We start from the raw sequence: 10,398 nt of genomic DNA on the forward strand, positions 1-10,398 counted from the left end.
GGTATAATTAGCTTTTTATTAAAAACATTATTTTATATATAGATTAGAAAAGCACCTTTATACAGAGCATAGAGTAAAAATAAGACCCCATTTAAGAATGTGTCTTAAAAAACAAATACTTAAATAAGAATAATCCTATGTAAAATGAACACCATTACAAAGTCTTCATTACTTTTCTTTATTAATGAATGTATCATGTTATAAAGCAACAAAATATAAAAATATTTCTCCAATGAGGATTTAAAATGCATTAGTACTATGAAGTTATTGTGTAAAACAGATAGTGGCTATAGACTTAGGAAAAAATTTGAGAAAAAAAGAAATGAACAAACCACATGTCTTTTTGGGTTATATCTAAAGGTTTAAAGAATTTGGGCAGCCCGGTGGCTCAGTGGTTTAGCGCCGCCTTCAGCCCAGGGTATGGTCCTGGAGACCAGGGATCAAGTTCCATGTCAGGCACCCTGCGTGGAGCCTGCTTCTCCCTCTGCCTGTGTCTCTGCCTCTCTCTCTCTCTCTCTCTCTGTCTCATGAATAAATAAATACAATCTTTTAAAAAAATAAATAAAGGTTTAAAGAATTTAAAAACACACCCAACTGTATACAGTTATTTAAAAATCACTGAGTCAATGGACAAAAATTGTCCTTAACAGAATATAAATACATTTAGTAAGACCAAAAAAAGTATACTATGTAATTGGTGTGTGTGTGTGTGTGTGTGTGTGTGTGTGTGTGTGTCTACTGCCTACATAAAATCCACTGATTTGGTACCTAAATTCCCAAGAGAAGCAGCAACCAAATTGTAGGATTAGTATATATTGAAATAGAGAGAAACAGTCAGGCTTTTAAAAGTATAGAGAAACAGGCGACAGGTTCTACACTATAAGCAACTCTAGATTTATATCTAGGATCATAATTAGCTAGTAAAAAGGGACTTTAGATAGCTAGTCTAACCTTATTTTCTAGATGATGAAACACAGGTACAGAGAATAGCTTAACTTCTAAGTCCAGTATAGTAGAACCAAGGCTAGAATTCAGATGTCCTAATGTTTGCATTCCATGTTTTGAGTGTGAGGTTCCAGGGAATAATCAAGTACACTGACTAAGTTATACCTCTAATAACTACTAGGTATGGGTTCCTAGCTAGTTGTGTGATCCCTCTGACCTAAAGTTTCTTCATTTATAGAGATCTCCCAATGCCTCATTACAAAAGTTAAATAATAAACATACAGCACGGATAGGTTAAAAGTAGATTTAAAAGTCCTAAACATGAGAGAAAAATGAAATGAAATGCAGGTATATAAAATCATTCACAAATGAAGTAGCTGGAATTCTGAGAGCAACTGAACTCCTATTCAATGACAGTGAGGACACGAGGACACTTGACACTTGAAGAATTAAGAATCAATATGACAGTTCTCATGATTGCTCAATTAGGCTTTGGGAAAAACAAAGGGACTCAGCAAAAATAAAGAAATAGCTAGAGAGAGTGATATATTCAACTATACCTGCGAACAACTATCTGCTAGGCTCTTGGGAGACCAAGATGTTTTAAAACATAGACTGCCTAACCACATTTGAGTCAGCATCTGTTCTGGGTAACAGGCAGAATGTAGAGAGTGCAAATATTTGAAATGCTTATAGGTCAGAAGGTTGGAGACCTTAGAAACAGGGAAGGGACAATATAGAAGCTAGGCTCTTTCATTTGCCCATTTATCTGCTTAGAACATCAAGGGTTCTCCATAGTACTTGTACCTCTCTCTACAACTTTCTACTTATGTGCATAGTAGAAGGGCAAATCCTGGCATTATAGCCTGAAAGACAAGTACTCTGGATAGACAGAAGTAGAAAAGAATAAGGCCTGATAATAGGTCTTCAGCAAATGGGGAAAGTTCAATATAACTATGATTCCAGGTGTTAACTAAGGAAATAGAATGTGGTTGTCACAAAAACAACAAAATCAAACAACCCCCCCCCCCAAAAAAAAAAAACCAAAAACACAAAACCAAAACAAAAAAAGCCTCTATGTACTCATAAAGATGTCAGAAATATGGGCAGCCCCGGTGGCTCAGTGGTTTACAGTGCCGCCTTCAGTCCAGGGCGTGATCCTGGAGACCCGGGATTGAGTTCCAGGCTCACTGCATGGAGCCTGCTGCTTCCTCTGCCTGCGTCTCTGCCTCTCTGTGTGTCTCTCATGAATAAATAAATAAAATCTTAAAAAAAAATGTGAGAAATAAGTGAAAAAAGCAGTGAGAACTGGATGAGTAATATTCTTTAATTTTATGCAGAAAATGGAAGGGTTAAGTATAAATATCTATATTCATATTTGCTTTCTATGCATAAAGAAATCCCTGGAAGAACACTAAGATACTGCATTTCTGTAGGTGGTAAGGTACAGTGAAAGCTGGGTGATAGGGGACTGGAGTAGAAAGGCAGCCTCACTATCACATACCTTTACATATATATACTCCAAATTTTTAAAATAAAATTGAAATATCAGTTATTCAGAAAGAAAAGAAAAGAGAAAAAAGAAAAGAAAAGGAAAGAAAAGAAAAAAGAAAAAAGAAAAAAAAGGGGAAGGAAGGAAGGAAGGAAGGAAGGAAGGAAGGAAGGAAGGAAGGAGAAAAAGAAAGAGAAAGAAAGAAGAAAGAGTAGGTAGGTAGGTATTTAAGGAGGAATAAAAGGAGTGGTCGTGCAATGAAAAAAACTGGAAAGTAACTAGGTAGAAAGTAAAGATAGTTTTGTTCTTTCTTTTAACCATGGGTTATCAGGCACACAGTTAAAGAAAGGAAATCTAATTTTGATAGCCATTTGGCAGCCTCAAATAAAAGACCTTGCTGGTTTCATTCTTCACTCTAAGTTATGATAATTAATTAATTAGTCTTTCTCTTCACTTTTAATAACAAATTTTAGTAACAAATTTAAAGTTAATTTCCAAAAAACCATGAGTGACCTACCACAAAGAATCCACTTATGGTTTACTGAGTATACATAATACTACTAGTTGGTACTAATGTAACAGACTATGTGATAAAAAAAAATTAGGCCTGTTCTTTTTAGATTCTAAAGATAGTTATCTCCAGGAAGATCAACACCACTGGATACTAGATATCTGATCATAATCTTTTTCAGAAGATGCTCATCTTATCTTTTGTTAAATCATGTGTTTCTTCTAATAACACTAATCAAATGTTTGAATTCCTTTGAAATGAAAGGTCAAGTATATGACAAATGGTTGAACTATTTCTTTTTTCTTTTTTTTTTGGTTGAACTATTTCTAAGGACACCAACAGAATATCTCCCCTGCCCACATCTATTAATTAGTAACACTTTACATATTAACAAACAAATATGGCATAGCAATGTACATTACAAAAGTGGCAGCTGAGTATAAAAAGAAAAATGGCATATGAGCAACAAACAGGACAGCGCACTTCAGTTGTCCAGGCTCCTAGAGCTCACTCATAGGAATTCTGAAGGTAACCAAACTTTTGTTCTACACAGACAGCTCCAAAATTAGTTGTATATTCATAAACATAAGCTACAAAGTCATTCCAGTAATGCAAAAGATATTTCCAGAGTAAAGTTTACCAGTCTAGCAGCTGAAAACCAGGCACAAAGACTAAAAATGAAGATGAAAAAAGGGGGGGGGGGGGAATCATACAGACTTAAAATATAAAAGAGTCTTCGAAGAGAGAAAATGAAATGCTAACAGTTCTGGTGGAAACATCACATACTCTGTACGTAGCTGAGTATAATATTTGTGGCTTATAAGGATGACCTTAAGTCACCAAGAAAATATTAATTTCTTTCCTCTCTCCTAGTCATTAAAACAGAAGAGAATATAAAATAGCAGCCCCATCCCAATTGTTGAAGTTAGGTTACTAGGAGACTCTTGGGTAAGAGGAAGCAGTGCTAAGAAATTTAAGACAATTGAGATAGCAATTTAGGGATATCACTGATAACTACTGCAAACCCACATTTATAGAAAACCTCTCAAGGGCTAGGAGCACATCTCATTAAATCTAAAATAGTTATGCCCCACCATGTATCAAATGCTTTCTTGACTAGGCTCTCTTTCCCCCACAAATCCACATGTAGGAGAGATCCATGAGCTTTCCCTTAAGATGATAAATAAGCAGCCAGCACATATGCCACATCAAATATCTGAATAGATTCATCTTCCAGAGTAGATGTGATTAGATTTCTGAAATGCTAAAAGCAAAAAGCAAAAAAAAAAAAAAAAAAAAAAGGCAAGCAAAGAACAACTGCAGGGTAACTCAAACAGGCTGTATACATTTGATACCACCATTAGATTATAGAGAAAAATTCAGATAACCAGCTTCCTCTCACCCAGTCTTTTCATTTAATAATTCATACATATAAAAATTTACTCTAACAGTTTCTGAAAGAAAAAAATTAAGGTAAGATTTCCAGAATCAGGCCAATGTCTAGCTTATTTGAAGATAAACAAGAAAATAATTTAAAAAAATTAAAAATCTGGGGCGCCTGGGTGGTACAGTTGGTTAAGCATCCGACTCTTAGTTTCAGCTCAGGTTGCGATCTCAGGGTTGTGAGACTTAGTGCTGCATCTGGCTCCATGCTCAGTGCAGAGTCTGCTTAAGACTCTCTCCCTCTACCCCTCATCCCTGCTTGAGCGCTAGTTCTCTCTCTCTCTCTCTCTAATAAATAAATAATCAATCCAGTTTACTTACATCTGTCTATTCTGGGCTCTAGACAACAATGCAGCTGAAGAGGAGTCTTGACTTATAAGGAGACGGGCATTAGTGGAAGGAGCCCAGAAGCAGGACCTATGATCTAATAATGCCTCTGTAACAGCACATTGTGTGACCTGGGGCTCTTCCCCACAGCCTAGACCTTTATGTTGTTCATCATAATCTCTGCCCTCCTATACCTTGTGTGTGTATATGGGGGAGTGGGGGCAGAGGGCGAGGGAGGATGGGCCCTATGCTGAAACAACATAGGGAGCTCCTGTTTCTGCAAAGTGGATGCCACGAGTCAGGAACTCAAATCAGGAGCACTCCATTTAACTCTAGGTCTCAACTCATCTGTTCTCTCCTTAATCTAATCAATCAACAAGATTTGCCAATTCCTTAAGTTTTGAAACTAACTTATCAGGAAAATAAGGGTTGTGCTAAGTGAGCTGTGTGATCCATTTCCCATTATAATATTCTATCCTACTTTGAAATAGGTACTGGGAATAAATTATTACATACTTAGGAAATACCTTGCCCTACTTTAACATTAAGTAGATAAGGCAGCATCTTTATCATCTATATCAGGGTGTCTTCAATTACAGCCCACCTATTTTGTAAATAAAGTTTTACTGCAATACCAGCTACACCTATTCACTTAACTATGTAGCTCTCACACTGTAAGAGTAGAATCAAGTAGTTACCACCAGTTATCTGTCTGGCCCTTCACATAAAGTCTTTTAACCTCTGATTTAGGCTAAGTATTTAATAGTAGATATTACTAAAGTTATTTCCATTTCCACAGGTGTTTATAATAATTATCAGTAGTCCACTAATAATTTTCTAAACTTCTCCTTGCAGAGAATAGTTCTCTGCTCCTGAGCCTCAGAGGAGACAGTCCATGTCCAGTGAGCTGGGCCAGGAGCCAAACACTTTCATTATGCTTCTCAAACTGGAAATAATGCTTTCCTTTGGCAGCCTACCAAAAGCAATGTCAAAAGCTTCAGATTCTGTTTTCAGGTTGGGAGTGGAATAAGCAAAGAGCAAATACATTTCCACTTTCCACCTGCAATGCTGAAAAAGAACCAGCTGCTGCACTGTATCATTTAAGATGGTGTTATGGACGCCAGATCCCCCTCACCCTTCCCAAATTCATATGCTGCAGTCCTAACCCCCAACACCTCAGAATGTGATCTTATTTGGAAACAGGGTCTTTACAGAGGTAACTAAGTTAAAATAGGTGATTAGGATGGGCCCTAATCTAGTATGACTGATATCCTTACAAGCAGAAGAAATATGGACACACCGACATGTACAGATGGAAGACACAAAAAGAAGGTGGTCATCTATAAGCCAAGGAGAGAGGCCTAGAACAGATCCTTCCCTCACAGCCCTCAAAAGGAGTTGATGCTGCCAACATTTTGATCTCAGACTTCTAACCACTAGAATTGTGGAAAAAAGAAATTTCCGTTGATTTGTTTAAGTTACTCAACTTGTAGTACTTTGTTATGGAAGCCCTAACAAACTAATATATACCAGGACTGTCAGTTTTCAAGGATCATATCCTTTAGGTCTAATTCCTAATATATAATATTACTATTTCCTTATTAAGGGCTATATTTTCTAAAACAGACTGATCAATTGAAGCTTTGACTAATGCCTTATACAACAGTCATTTAACCATTCAATCATACACTGGAAACAGTCTGAAGTACTGCTAAACCTATGGTTTTAAATATAAACATTAAATGAATAGCTCCCATAAAAGTATCTATACTTATGTAGCCAGAAAATTTAGCCCTCAAAACAGAAGTTCTTCTATAAAAGTAATTATCTATACAAATTTTGCTATGGGGGAGAGAGGTAGGGGTGTGTGAATAGAGGGGAGCAAGAGATTAAAATAGAGTAAGTTTTGGCCAGTTATTAAATCTCTAAATGACTTAGTTTCCCTATCCATAATACCTTCACATAAGAGTGAAAAAGTAAATTTAGCATAGTACTTGAGATCTTCGTAAGCATGATTTCCTTTTATTATTTTACTCCAATAAATAACAATCATGAAATTACACTAGACTTTAGTGTTACTATTGATTCTATGGAAGTATTCACTTGTTCAATCAGACACAACATGTCATAAATGATACCTCTCATCCAAAATTCTTGGAGCTTCATCATGTGTAAACATGATTTTCAATGAATTTAGTTCTGGACTGCAGGTTAAAGAAAGTGAGTAGCTTTACTCTTAAAAACAAAACAAAAAAAAAAACCTCAACAAAAAACAATGTGAAGAAATACCACCCTAAGTGCAAGAAAACAGCTGTAACTGCAAACCAAACTATGAAAATTTCTACGAAATATAGTGAATTCTATACCAAAATGAGGAAGGATATAAAATCAAGTAAAGCTTCTTCCGATTCTGGGAAGGCTACTGAGTCTTCTAAAAGAGTCTGTTTGTGCATATAACTGCCCCTTTTCCTGTGTCCCAGAATCCCTTTCTCACAATCTTTTAGATGATCTAGAGCTGAGTGGGTAATTCACAGTACCCTAACTTCATAACATAGAAGAACAAAGTGGAGTAGTGCTGCAAGAGGAACCAACCAGGAATCTTTACTATTTTTCACCCAGCTGAAGATGGAGGGCAAGGGCCAAACACCAGTAGATCATTACCTAAAAATCTGTGATCTAAGGAGCTGCCAAGTGACACCAACTACATATAGTACACCAAGAGCTAAAGGAAACTACTCTCCTAAACTGAGAGAAAATCCATTTAGTTTGAGAGCTAGTGGAACAGACAAACCTAACTAATGCTCACTTTTTGCCATCCCCCCTGCCCTCCCGCCCCACACTCTACTCATTAGTAAGTAAATGCTCTGGAGAGAAGCAAATTCTTCAAAGATGTGTAAGTATCCAGCACAGGACAAGAGGAAAAATATATGGGAGAAGAGAGACTGAGTAAAATATAGTTAATAGGCTCATCTGAAAGAAATTATCCCAGGGGAGGAAAGGATGAATTTGCAAACTACTCTCTGCACAACTTCAGAGAAAATAAGCTCTGAAGAGAGACCTCAAAGAGTTCCAAGATAGATGCAAGACAATACAAGAGTCTGAGAGCTGGCAGAGATCAAGAAGGACAAAAGGAAAAAACAATTACAGATAAAAACTTAGAAATAACAAAAAGCAGAATAAACACGATTTAAAACACAGCTAAGAATCTGAACCACAGCAAGAGTGAACCTTAAAAACCTAAGTAAGACCATGTCACTTCACTCAAAACTCCCCTTTGGCTTTCCTCATCACTTTAAGGGCCAAATCAAGTCCTTGCCAAAGCCTACAAGGCCCACATGATCTGGAACCTGGCCACCTCTGCTACTTCATCTCCTACTGTTCTTTTCACTTGCCTCCAAACATGCTACCACATCATGGTGTTTGTTCTTGTTCTCTCAGTTTTCTCAAAGTATCTGCCTGGTGTGCAAGGCTTGCTTCCTCATATCCTTCAGTTATCTGCTCAAATGTCATATATCCTGAATCCCTTCCTGATAACCTAACATAAAACAGCAACTGATCCCCATCCAACATATATTTCTTTAATCTTCCCATACAAATTATCACTACAAGACAAGCTATGCATATTAACTTGTTATTATCTCCCCCACCAAAACAAACTCCATGAAGGCTGGGACTTCCATCCATTTAATTCATTGTTCTACCCACAGCACCTAGAATAGTACCTGATACACAGACATGCTCATTAAGTATTTGATGAATGAATGAGTAACAGGTATAAGGCAATAACCCAAAACTAAATGGAAGAGACAAAATTACAATTAGAGAACCCCCCCCCCCAAAAAAAAAACATGGTAGAAAAATTTACTGACAGAAAACATGGAAATAAAATATTCAAAGATTTAATGGAAAATATACATGAAATAAAAATCTAAATTTTAGAACTAAAAATGCACACTCACATTATGTCTCAGCAAAAATAATCAACAGATTTAGCCTAAGTTAGTAATGAATTTTAGGGATAAGGAATTGAATCCTACAGGCATCCAGGCAGAAGAGAAGTGACTATGGTGGTGGAGGGTGCTATGGGGGAATGGAAATGGCAAGCAGAGAAAAGCCTGATCCAAGATTTCCACTCAGTGCTAGAAGACACTGGAGCAGCATCTATAAAACTGAGAGGAAAGAGCATCATGAATCAAGAATTTTAGAACTAGCCAATCTACTCTTCAATTAAAGAAAAAAAGGCAACAGTCCCAAATAAGAATATGACATCCATGAGCTCTTACTGAAAATTAAAAACAAAACTCCCTCCCCTCAAAAAAGCCAACCCTCCAACAACTTGATGATGATGTCTATTCAACCAAGAGATACATACAAATAAAAAACCTAGGGCTAGAGAAGTTATGAATAAAGACTGGGGTGTGTGAAAACAGTGGGAATTCTGATTACAAAATAGAATGTAAAGTCATAATTCTTAACAATGAAAAGACAAGACTGAAACAAACTAGAGAACACAGTTTCCTAATTTCTCATCATAGGAAGTTAGAGAATAATCAAAACCTGAAACATTAACATGGAAGGACAGGACTCTACAGACTGATGTCAACCTTTTTATCTTCTTCATTTTTTATTTTAGAGAAATACTGTAGATGTGTAGTATCATATCACTGTGGTTGAAAAGATGCGGAATGGGATTTCAATCTTAATTATGAAAAGTTGTTTTGTGACCTAACATGATCCTGGAGAATCTTCCACATAAGCTTAGCCTTTTTTTTTTTTTTTTTTAGCCTTTGATTTCATTCCAGCTCATTTTATTCCAGATCCAAGTAAGTTTTTATTTATTTAATTTTTCTTAGAGCCTAGGTGGTAGTCTGAAGAGAAACAAAGTATACAGAAGAGCCTGAGCTGCTTCCATAGGAAAACAAATCATTTGTTTTTTTCCCTTTTTCACTGAACCCCTAACAATCCCACATTCCTACTGCATTCCCACCTCTCCCACTCTCACTTCCACTAAAGACGTGGGAAACTGAAACCAAAATGTAAACAAAGCCTAAACTTATATTGCTGGAGCACCTGGGTGGCTCAGGCAGTTAAGCATCTAACTCTTGATTTTGGCTTAGGTCATGATCTCGAGGTCATGAGATGGAGGCCGCCCACCCACCCATCCACATCAGGCTCCATGCTGTCATGTCAGCCTGATTAGACTCTCTCCCTTCCTCTGTCCCTCCTCCCTTGTCTTGGAAGTTTACATTCTAGTAAAGAGAGAATGATAGGAAATGACTAAGTAAAATTTTAAAAGGCTATCAGATAACATGAAGTAGTAGGAAAAATAACACAGTAGAGGGAAAAGATGGTGGCAGCGGTGGCAATGATCAGGGACCTCACCCAGGAGGTTAACATTTGAGCAAGGACATGAAAAAAGGTAAGGGAACAAGTCATGTGGCTATCTGAAAAAAGAGTTTGAGGCTAAAGAAGCAGCTGGTCAAAGACTCAGAGACAGTAGCCAGTGGCATTAGAGCAGAGTGTACAAATGTGAGAGTAATAGAAATTAAAGTCAAAAGAAATTTGGAGCAAGGAAATAATACAGTTTGAGACCAATGTAAAAACTCAATTTTATTCTGAAAACTATAAATTAATTTGTGATTTTATTACTCCACCTAAAAACAGCTACTTGAGACTGATA

General features: G+C 36.8%; 1 protein-coding gene across 14 annotated transcripts in view; it reads right to left on the reverse strand.

The window, feature by feature from the left end:
- ANKRD28 (ankyrin repeat domain 28) overlaps nucleotides 1-10,398 on the reverse strand; it is a 204,309-nt gene that overhangs the window by 81,009 nt on the left and 112,902 nt on the right. The window lies entirely within an intron of this gene.

The sequence above is a fragment of the Canis aureus genome, chromosome 22 (genome assembly GCF_053574225.1).
Source record: "Canis aureus isolate CA01 chromosome 22, VMU_Caureus_v.1.0, whole genome shotgun sequence".
NCBI classification, from domain to species: domain Eukaryota; kingdom Metazoa; phylum Chordata; class Mammalia; order Carnivora; family Canidae; genus Canis; species Canis aureus.